Here is an 11,689-nt window from a genome sequence, read left to right on the forward strand (position 1 = left end):
CTTTGGGGATTTCCCAGATGAAATGATATGCCTGACATCTTGAGACTCCATGAGATTAGACTGATTGACACTAGAAAAAAGAAAACGAGGCAACTCTTTCTGGTGTTTTGTGTCCTCCCCCTGTATTCTCTACCTGTCCAGAGAGAAATCTGTATTTCATTGTTGTCTTCCAGAGGCTCTGCTTGCTCTCAATTTCTTTCTCCCTTTCTCTCCCTCTCTCTTTGTTTTCTTTCTCCAGAGAGGATCAGATGAGCTGATGTCAGCCAGTGTCTACAACAGCGGATCTGACATGAGCAGTATCGGTGGTAAGTTTGGGATTATTTTTTTGCCAGCCCTCTCTGAGGGGATATTTGCATAAGTAATTTGACCGTGTTCCAACGGCATTCAAATAAGTCAAAGGATTAATGAATGTTTGAAGTGGAACGGCTGTATTGGTCAATGTCTTCCTCGTGGCAGGTGTTTCAGTATGTGTAGGTGGGTACGTGCTAGCATGTGACTGAAATAGAGTTGCGTGCATTTCAATAGGCTATATCTCTTCGGGACATGGCTGTAATGTCTTAGAGAAACTATAGTATGGTATTTAAAAATAACTCATTTTTACCAGGCAAGTCGGTTAAGAACACATTCTTATTTGCAATGACGGACTACCGAGGAACAGTGGGTTGACTTCCTTGTTCAGGGGCAGAACGACAGATATTTACCTTGTCAGCTCAGGGATTTGATCTAGCAACCTTCGGTTACTGGCCCAACGTTCTAACCACTAAGCTACCTGCCGCCGGGCTGAAGAGAATGAAGCCTGACACGGGTTGCCTGGGGAAGCTTCTGTATTCATGGAACTTGAAATCCTCAACGAAACATTAAGGACACCTGCTCTTTCCATGACACAGACTGACCAGGTGAATCCAGGTGTAAGCTATGATCTCTTATTGATGTCACTTATTAAATCCACTTCAATCAGTGTACATGAAGACAAGGTGGGTTAAAGAAGGATTTTTTTAAAGGATTGAGACAATTGTGTATGTGTGCCATTCAGTGTGTGACTGGGCAAGACGAAGGATTTTAAGTGCCTTTGAACGGGGTGTGGTAGTAGGTGCCAGGTGCACCGGTTTGAGTGTGTCAAGAACTGCAACGCTGCTGGGTTTTTCATGCTCAGTCGTGTCCAGTGTGTATCAAGAATGGTCCACCACCCAAAGGACATTCAGCCAGCTTGACAAAACTGGGAAGCATTTAGATCAACATGGGCCAGCATCCCTGTAAAGCGCTTTTGACACCTTGTAGAGTCCCCATGCCCTGATGAATTGAGGCTGTTCTGCGGACAAAAGAGGGGGGGGGGTCCAAATGTTTTGTACACTCAGTGTATATTGCGTTCAGATGCTAAATATAGTATTATACTTTAAATGTTTGAGCAACACTAATACTGAAGTTCAGGTGTGACGTGTTCGTCCATCGTAATAGGATGGAGTCTCGTGGTGTTCCGTGCTCCTCTCAAGTAAGTGGGTGTTTTGTGCTTTCTGTGGGGGGGGGGTGGCTTTAGAGCAGAGCAGGATTGGGACAATAAAAGCTGTGTCTTCTATCTAGATGTTACAGCCAATGGGAGCGACAGTAAATCCAATGGGAGTGACAGTAAAAAGCTGAGAGGAAGACCGGATGGAGGCCCCCTCCGTCCGTGTGCTGCACATCAGAAAACTGCCCAATGAAACTTCAGAATCGGAGGTCATTGCCTGGGGTTACTCTTCGGGAAGGTCACAAATATCCTGACGCTTAAGGGGAAAACCAGGTGAGTGTACCCAGATAGAGGAACAGGCGATCAGCAATGTTTTACTCTGCCCAAAATCTATACGAAAATAAACCCACAATGTAAATAATTTTTGTATGTAGGTTAATGAGTGTCGAATTTGGTTAATAAAAAATGTAATTGCTAATTTGCTACGTGAGTTCTACTCGATCTAATAGAAGTTACGTAATGGTTAGGTTGTTACAAATGCACTGATATAGTGGACATGTGGCATTTTATGAAGGGGTGAGGGAGGGAGGTTGAAGAGGAGGAGGCTTGGCTTGAAACGCTGCATCTTGTTATGTATTAGGTCCACACAGTTATACTTATGTCTTAACTTCTGAAAGTTAACGTTGGACTAACAAGTTTGTATGCAGAGTGGCACCAGAATTAAAATAAAAACACATTTTTTTAGTTAATAAATCCAATTTAAATGTTACCTTTATTTTACTGGGCAAGACGGTTAAGAACAAATTTATTTACAATGGCGGGTCGAACCCGGACGACGCTTGACCAATTGTGCGCGCCCTATAGGACACCCGATCACAGCCGGCTGTGATACAGCCTGGATTTGAACCAGGGTGTCTAGTGACACCTCTAGCACTGAGATGCAGTGCCAGGACCGCTGTGTCGCTCATGTCTTCTTCTAATAAAAAATCTCTCCTAATTTCTGAATCGAGTAATGTCAGTAGGGCAGTAGCATATGTTTCAGAGGGGCAGGTAGCCTACACAGGCACAAACACAGGCAAAGATTTTCAATTGGCAGGCAGAAACTTGAACATGTATCTGAGTGACAGAGTAAGGGCTTTGCATAGGCACTATGTTGTTGTTAACTGTTCCCATGCTTTTAAAATAAAGGTTCTGTTCCGTAACAGTGTAGATCACTTTTGTTCCTGGTTCCGATTCTGTTCCTTGACAATTTATTTTTCTGATCTCTTCCTTGAACCGGTTCCAACCCCTGCTTGAAAGAGGAGATGGCCTCAATGGCGCTGCCCCAGCTGTCACGGACACTAATATGGCACAGTAACAAAGATATTATGGCCTGTAGTTCACATGCTTATCTGCCATCTCATTGGCTAGAAGGGTCCCACCTGATCTCGCCTGCCTCCCATCTTGAGGACATCTTTTTCCATTGTTAGAGCGGTCAGTCAGTCGACTGTCCTGTCAATTTAATAGGACAATCTTGGCCCAGAATAATACAGCGGCCAATTTAGATTGTGTTCTCTGTCATGGGGCTTGCTAAAGATTTTTAACATTCTATCTAAGAGTAGGCTGTGGTCGGTTCCGCCCTTCCTCCTTTCTTGTTTGACCTCTTACCTGAGTCATAATTGCCTGTGTTTTATCCATTGGTATTCCATGTCACAAGGATAAAAAAAAAAACATTGGCTGTGTTTTGTTTGTCTTACATGACAATTTTGTTGTATTAATCGCTATGTTTTCTTCATTTATGTCCCACTCCCTATCTATAAAGTATTTTATGATACCAGAGTTCTGACTGCTACCATTTTTATCACATTTTGTAGCCCCTTGACTTGGGCTTAGCAAATAAATAAAAAACATTTAGGAGGTTAAAACCATGTTTTGGTCAAACTGTAAAGTACATTATCCACACATTCCTGTGATGAGTGTCTACCTGCCCCCTCCCCTCCCTCCCCGGTACCTGTTTCCTACTGACGCAGTCGCGTCGAACCACTCTTATTTCCGGGGGGTGCTCTCGGAAAGAAAAGCGTTTTTGGATTGAAAACAAAATTGCCTGAAACACACAGCACTCCTGTTGTCACAGTTGAAGAAAGGAGCTTATTAGTTTTCTGTAGGTATGAATAATCCCCCCCCTCCCCTTTTTCTCTCTCAATTTTGAGCTCAATAGCAACCATCTTCCAACCAAGATATATGATATGACTTTGAGATTTGGTCTTTGCGATTTTCATAGGCCTTCATTGAGTGGTAGACGACAACGGCAAAGTTCTTTCAGATATGAACAAAATGTGTTGTTAGCTTAGTACCTGGCTACTAGCAGTGGGTATTATATTTACAGTTAGCTAATGTGTTTTAGTTATTCAGGTGGAGAATTCTCTAAAATAAATTAGAATATGATGTTGGTGCACATAAAGATGTAGGCAAATTCATTTTTATTGAACTTTTTATCTTATAAAATATACAAAATGTTTTTTTGTTGAGGTGTGACCAAATTGTAAATAGTGCCACCAGGGAAAAATGTTTGAACCTTTGGATACAGACACGGGGCAGTTTCATTGAACTGTATCATAAGACACTTCCCAGGATGCCGTTGGGTATTTTCGCCTAACAGAAGTCCTAATGCTGTTCCTATCCTATTGGTCTTTCAGGCTTTCTTGGAGCTGGGCACAGAGGAAGCAGCGATAACCATGATCAACTACTACTCTACTGTGACACCGCATGTTCGGAACGTCCCGTGTTCATCCAGTATTCCAACCACAAAGAACTCAAAACGGATAGCGGAAACCAGCGGGCCCAGGCGGTCCTGCAGGCGGTGTCAGCGGTCCAAGGAGGAGGTACTCCTGCGTCGGGCTCCGTCGTAGATCTAACCGCTGCGTCCAGCCCTGTGCTCAGAATAATCATCGACAACATGTTCTATCCAGTCACTCTGGATGTGCTGCAGCAGGTAACCTACATTCACTATGTATTTTTTGGTTGGTAGGTTTGGCAGAGGGCAGATTTATGAATGTAATATACAATGTTTTTTTTTTATCCTCCATTTTGTACAGACGTGATCTGAATCTATGGCGCTGTACTAGATGGCAGCCGTTCGCTCCGACCAAACTTTGCTATTTGTGGTTGTTTCTTTTTGCTTTATTTTCATGCACTATTAATTCTTACAACCGACAATAACTTTTTGAACATCGGACCAGCAGTTACTTACTCCAATTCGTCTTCAACTTCTACTCCTCTTCCTGGGCTCTCTCTGTAACTCTGACCCAATTTTCGGAGCTACCCAAGAGGACACGCCGGCTTTAGAGGCAAAAGGGGTGGAGGATCCTGGTGAGATTCAGGCAAAAGGTTAAAAAAACGGCCACCTCTGTCCCCCCCCCTCCAACCCGCTGGCCAACATAGTCACTCGACAATAAGATGGATGACCTCCGGTCGCAGATTCGCTACCAACAAGACTCGAAAGCCCCCCATACACATCGACAGGCCTGAAGTGGAGCAGGTCGAGAGCTTCGAGGTCCTCGGTGTCCAAATCACTAAAGACTTAAACATGGTCCAAAGAAGACGCAACGGCAATTAAGACGGATGAAACGGGCCCCTCAAATTCCTCGGTGCCGTTGAGAGCATTTTGATTGGCTGTATCACTGCCTGGTATGGCAATGGCACCGTCCTCCATCGCATGGTGCCACAGAGGGTGGTGAGGACAGCCCAGTACATCACTGGGGCCCAGCTCCCTGCCATCCAGGACCTCTATATCAGGAGGTGTGGTAGGAAGACCTGGAAAATCATTAGACTCAACCATGAGGGAGGGAGGAGGAGGAAACATAAAAAACGGACAGGAAAGATCATGTCAGTGACTCAACCCACTCCGTGATGCACCCCTCATATGGGTGGCATGGAAGAGCACCATTAAGCCAGTGACTCGACCCCTGTAGTTAGGGTTAGAGGCAGGATCCCCGGTGGAGAGCGGGGAACCGGCCAGGCAGAGACAGTGCCTTGCCAATTCACATTGTTATTGATTATTGCGGTTGGATTTTGAGTTTGCGTGAAAGGCATTTCACTGTACTTATGACTTGCATGTGACATGATAACTTGACTATCTCTTCTGCCCATTTCTCTCATCACAGTAGTTTCATATTCCATCTGATAGTTAAACATCAGCTATTTCGTAGAGGTTGTCTTCTCAATACTTTTCTATTGCTGCTGTTTTTTTGGGGGGGTCAGATCTTCTCAAAGTTCGGAACAGTCATGAAGATCATCACATTCACCAGAACAATCAGTTCAGGCTCTGCTGCAGTTCAACGACCCACCCACCGCCCAGCAAGCCAAAATAGTGAGTGGGATTTTCATTGTTCATTATCGATTTGTTATGCACTGAATTTTTATAATTTCATTACATGTTTGTGTGCAAATAAAGTAAATTTGTATAGTTGCTGTTTTGATTTCTGGTATTTCCCGGTACACTTATCAAATAACCCCAACTGGAATGGTTCATTGTTCCTCAGGCCCTGGATGGTCAGAACATCTACAACTCGTGCTGTCGCTCCATCGACTTCTCAAGCTGGTCAACCTGAACGTGAAGTACAACAACGACAAGAGCCGTGACTACACCCGGCCAGAGCTCCCTGCAGGGGGCGGCCAGCCTGCCATGGACCCCAACATGGCTGCTGCCTTCCAAGCAAAGACTCAACTCTCTGCTCGGTAAGATCTCAGGTCGATCCCCCCCCCTCTGCTCGGTAAGATCTCAGGTAGACAACGCCCCCTCTGCTAGGTAGCCCCCCCTGCTCGGTAAGATCCCCAGGTAGAACCCCCCTGCTCGGTAAGATCTAGGTAGCCCCCCTCTGCTCGGTAAGATCCCAGGTAGACGATCCCCCCTGCTCGGTAAGATCCCAGGTAGACGATTCCCCCTGCTCGGTAGATCCCAGGTGGGATTGATTCCCCCTGCTCGGTAAGATCCTAGGTAAACCCCCCTCAGCTCTAAGTTCCCAGGTAGACAGGCGCCCCCTCTGCTAGGTAGACGCGCCCCCTCTGCTCGGTGCGATCCCAGGTAGACGACCCCCCTGCTCGGTGAAACAGATCCTAGGTGACCCCCTCAGTCTAAGGTCCCAGGTAGACATCTCGCCCCCTAGCTCCAGGCTGAGCTAAATTCACGCCCCCACTGCGCCCTCTGACCTCCCAGGTGGCCTGACCCCCCTGCTCGGTAAGATCCTAGGTAGAATGGCTCCCCCGGTCAGCTCTAAGTTCCCAGTGACAGCGCCCCCCTCTGCTAGGTAGACGACGCGCCCCTCTGCTCGGTAAGATCCCAGGTAGACTCTGACTGCCGGGAAACATCTTATTTCACATCCGCCCAGGGCTCTCCATTTTCCACCATTCAGTTCCATCCTATATAAATCTGCCCTCACTGCCCAGGCAAGCTGAAATTCATCCTGTCTAAATCTGACCCTCTGTCTAAATCCTGACCCCTCTGACCTCTCCAGGTGGCCTGAGCCCGCTGAATGCTGCCGCTAATCGGCTGCTGTCTGGAAGAGGTAGCTCTCTCGGTCACACTGGAGCCAGTGGCGTGCTCCTGGCCTCCAACCTCAACGAAGAGGTCCTCCTGTCTGTTAATGATCTTTCTACCCCCTCCAGTCGTAAACTCTAATATCTCCTCCTCCAAACAAACTCTTATCTTCCACTTTCTCTCTCCATCTCTCCTCTCCATCTTTCACTCTCTCTCCTCTCCTGTCTCTAACATATAAATCTCTCGAAGCCTGCCAGTGCAAACTGATTCTCTTTCTCCTCCTCTGTCTGTTAACACTCTAATCTCCTCCTGTCTGTTAACACTCTAATATCTCCTCCTGTCTGTTAACACTCTAATCTCTCCTCCTCCTGTCTGGTAACACTCTAATCTCTCCTCCTGTCTGTTAACACTCTAATATCTCTCCTGTCTGTTAACACTCTAATATCTCTCCTCCTGTCTGTTAACACTCTAATATCTCCTCCTCCTGTCTGTTAACACTCTAATCTCTCCTCCTGTCTGGTAACACTCTAATCTCTCCTCCTGTCTGGTAACACTCTAATCTCTCCTCCTGTCTGGTAACACTCTAATCTCTCCTCCTGTCTGTTAACACTCTAATCTCTCCTCCTGTCTGTTAACACTCTAATCTCTCCTCCTGTCTGTTAACACTCTAATATCTCCTCCTGTCTGTTAACACTCTAATATCTCCTCCTGTCTGTTAACACTCTAATCTCCTCCTCCTGTCTGTTAACACTCTAATCTCTCCTCCTCCTGTCTGTTAACACTCTAATCTCTCTCCCTGTCTGTTAACACTCTAATCTCTCCTCCTGTCTGTTAACACTCTAATCTCTCCTCCTGTCTGTTAACACTCTAATCTCTCCTCCTGTCTGTTAACACTCTAATCTCTCCTCCTGTCTGTTAACACTCTAATATCTCCTCCTGTCTGGTAACACTCTAATATCTCCTCCTCCTGTCTGTTAACACTCTAATATCTCCTTTCTGTTAACCTAATATCTCCTCCTGTCTGTTAACACTCTAATATCTCCTCCTCCTGTCTGTTAACACTCTAATATCTCTCCTCCTGTCTGTTAACACTCTAATATCCTCCTCCTGTCTGTTAACACTCTAATCTCTCCTCCTCCTGTCTGTTAACACTCTAATCTCCTCCTCCTGTCTGTTAACACTCTAATCTCCCTCCTCCTGTCTGTTAACACTCTAATATCTCCTCCTGTCTGTTAACACTCTAATCTCTCCTCCTCCTGTCTGTTAACACTCTAATCTCTCCTCCTGTCTGTTAACACTCTAATCTCTCCTCCTGTCTGTTAACACTCTAATCTCTCCTCCTCCTGTCTGTTAACACTCTAATATCTCCTCCTCCTGTCTGGTAACACTCTAATCTCTCCTCCTCTCTGCCATGTTGAGCTGAAGCTGGTTAACACACTCCTATTCTCTCTGCACTCTCACCTATCCTGACTTCACCTCTCTGTCTCTATGGAGAGGACCCTGTATTTCAAATACTTAAACTTGCAGTTATATTTTTATTTGGGCCCCACACCCTGTTGACATGTATATATGTGGGGGTCAAACATGATCTATGGTTGCCATAGTGCTTCCAGGTGGTTTCATGTCTGTTCTTGCATGTCGATGACACTAAAACAGAGATTTGACTGCATGCTCTTTCTACTAGTTATCTTCATTTCACCCCCTTATTTACTATGTGCCGATTGATCCTGGACTTCATGCGTTAGCCTATCGCATGCCTTTTTTTGTTTGTTTGTTCATTGCTAGGCTATAATGTTTATGATTTTGACATTTACTGTACCTTATCCGTGTTTGTCAAGGGGATGATATACATTTGGCCCAGTTGACTTGCTTATTTAGTTGTGATAGTACATGAACCAGTCAGTCGACCAAACTCCCGCATCATTTCCTGTGTACTGACCTGTATTTTAATTTGTCTCCCTCCCTCACTTTGTTTTTTTTTACATTTGCATTTTCCTTCCCTCTCTCCCTCCCCACCCAATTACCCTTCATCTCTCCCCCCCACTCTCTCTCTCTCTCTCTCCACCTACCTTCCCCATATACCTTCCCTCCCTCTCTCCCCCTACCTACCGACTCTTCATCCCTCTCTCTTCACCCCCCGTGCTCATGCTTGGTGCTTGAACAAAACCTGTTCCCTCGGACCAACCTTTAACCCCCAAAATTTAACTGCCTTGAACCATACTCCATGACCACCTTCACCATTCTACGGGAAACCACCCTCCTGGATGATCTGTCCACCTCCGCCTCTCTACCTCCGCTCCGACTCTTCTACCTGTCTTCCTGTCTTCTGCTGCTTGCTCTCTTCTCCTCTTCTAAAGATGGTTACGCCCCAAAGTCTGTTTACTCTCTTCGGTATGTTGTTGTTTAGCTCTCTGTTGCTCTTCTGTTGCTTATTTCTGTTCTAAAGAGACATTACCTTTTTAAATATTTTTTGTTCATTTCCATATTGCAGTAATTGTTTTTGACTTTAGTTTTGTGGTTGTTGCTCCTCTGTTATCATTTGGTTCTCTCTCTCTTTGGCTTTCTTTCCAAATTGATCCCATCTGTAGATTTGTGTTAAAATGCATGGTACATTGATTTGGCATAGCCTGTACAGTAGTTTAATTAGCCAAACATGTCCTTAACTTGTCTGTTTATGGGGTGTCTCAATCTGTCCTTAATATACACACACACACACACACACGCACACCTCTTGCTCAACTCTCTTCAAATGTTAATTCTGATGAATGATCTCTAGCCTACATTGACTCTCTCTCTATCTAGCCTCTTACTCTGTCTCTGCCTTGCCTAAACTTTCCCTCTATCTCAAGTGCTAAAGTGTTTCCTCACTGTCTCCTCTTCCTCCTCTTCCTCGCCCTCCTCTCGTCTGCTCATGACTTTAACCCTAGGGGTGTATGGTGATGCCCAGAGGGTGAAGATCCTCTACAATAAGAAAGACAGTGCTCTGATACAGATGGCTGATGCCAACCAAGCCCAGCTAGGTAAGACCCTGGCCCCGGCTAGGTGAGGCCCCGGCTAGGTGAGGCCCCGGCTAGGTGAGGCCCGGCTAGTGAAGACCCGGCTAGGTGAGGCCCGGCTAGGTAAGACCCGACCCCGGCTAGGTAAGGCCCCAGTTAGGTAAGACCCCCGGCCCCGGCTAGGTAAGGCCCGGCTAGGTAAGGTAACATGATCCTCCTCAATTGTCTCATGTTTATTGACTGATAAAAATAAATTTCCCCAGATTTATTTAGTCTAGTTGATTGATTGTTTCAGTCTTTTGAAGTAGATTCTCTCCTAAATGTGTGTGGGGGGTGGGGGTGGTTGTCTTGGGACACAGTACTGCTGTATAAAAACTAACTCTGTACAAATGAAATGCTTCCAGCCATGAGTCACCTGAATGGGCAGAAAGATGCATGGGAAACCAATCAGGGTGGCTCTGTCTAAGCACACGGTGCAGCTGCCCAGGGATGGACTGGATGACCAGGGCCTCACCAAAGACTTCACCAACTCGCCCTGCCGCTTCAAGAAGCCTGGCTCAGAACTTCCAGAATATTTTCCCTCCACCACTACTCTTCACCTTCCAACATCCCGTAAAGTCTACCACCTGGCCTCTACACTACATCTAAGAACAGTTAGCTCATAATGGTTATTGTTAGGATTTGGACATGGTAGCGGATCTGCTGTTTTTTACAGTACTGATTTTTAGGACAGTTTTGTTCTTTCTCACTAGGACTTGGGGTAATCTGAGGCAACATCTATACCTGGAAGAAAAGTTAAAGGAGCTTTATGTCTAGGGGAAAACGCCAACAGACAGAGGATCTGCTTACCACGTTCAAATCCTAACAATAACCATTATGAGTTAATACAAAACTGTTCTTAGATCAGTGAAGTCTTAGGGCTTCCCGAGTGGCGCAGCGGTCTAAAACGCTGCATCTCGGTGCTAGAGGCGTCATTACGGGGACCCTGGATTGATTCCAGGCTGTAGCACAACCGGTCTTGACTGGGAGTCCCATAGGGCGGCGCACAATTGGCCCCAGCGTCGTCTGGGTTTGGCCCTGGGGCCAGGCCGTCATTGTAAAATAATAATTGAAGAAAAAGAGAACCTGTGATCTGTGCCCCTGGGTTTTGTGATCTGTGCCCCTGGGTTCTGTGCCCCTGGGTTTTGTGATCTGTGCCCCTGGGTTCTGTGCCCCTGGGTTTTGTGATCTGTGCCCCTGGGTTTGTGGCTAGAATGTTAAGTTCACGTGTTTCCACAGAACGGACGTTTCCGAGGAAGACCTCCGACTGCTGTTCTCCAACGCCGGGGGAACCGTGAACGCATTCAAGTTCTTTCAGTACGTCTCCGCCGTTTCCATAACAACAGAACTGAGCTACAGTTGTTCTTCAATTGGTTGTGAATGAACTTGAGCATTGATTTTTTTTTTTTTCGAACACTCCTTAGCTCTGTGGCTAGCTCCAGGGAGTATGTGAGACTTGCTTAGGTTGTGTTCCTGTCCATTCTGTGGGGTGTGGTTGAGAGCGGAGCAGAACATACACACTACATTCTGATTGGACAGATCCAAGATGTATTTCAATGTGTTCAACCGTTCTTCCGTTCCCAGGGATCACAAAATGGCACTGCTCCAGATGTCAACGGTGGAGGAGGCCATCCAGGGTCTGATCGACCTCCACAACTACAACATGGAGTAACATGTAAACTGAACGAAGTACAC

General features: G+C 46.0%; 1 pseudogene; it reads left to right on the forward strand.

The window, feature by feature from the left end:
* Positions 1 to 238: 238 nt before the first annotated feature.
* Positions 239 to 11,662, forward strand: LOC124030229 (annotated as a pseudogene).
* The last annotated feature ends 27 nt before the right edge of the window (positions 11,663 to 11,689 follow it).

Source organism: Oncorhynchus gorbuscha, unplaced genomic scaffold (assembly GCF_021184085.1).
Source record: "Oncorhynchus gorbuscha isolate QuinsamMale2020 ecotype Even-year unplaced genomic scaffold, OgorEven_v1.0 Un_scaffold_10053, whole genome shotgun sequence".
Taxonomy (NCBI): domain Eukaryota; kingdom Metazoa; phylum Chordata; class Actinopteri; order Salmoniformes; family Salmonidae; genus Oncorhynchus; species Oncorhynchus gorbuscha.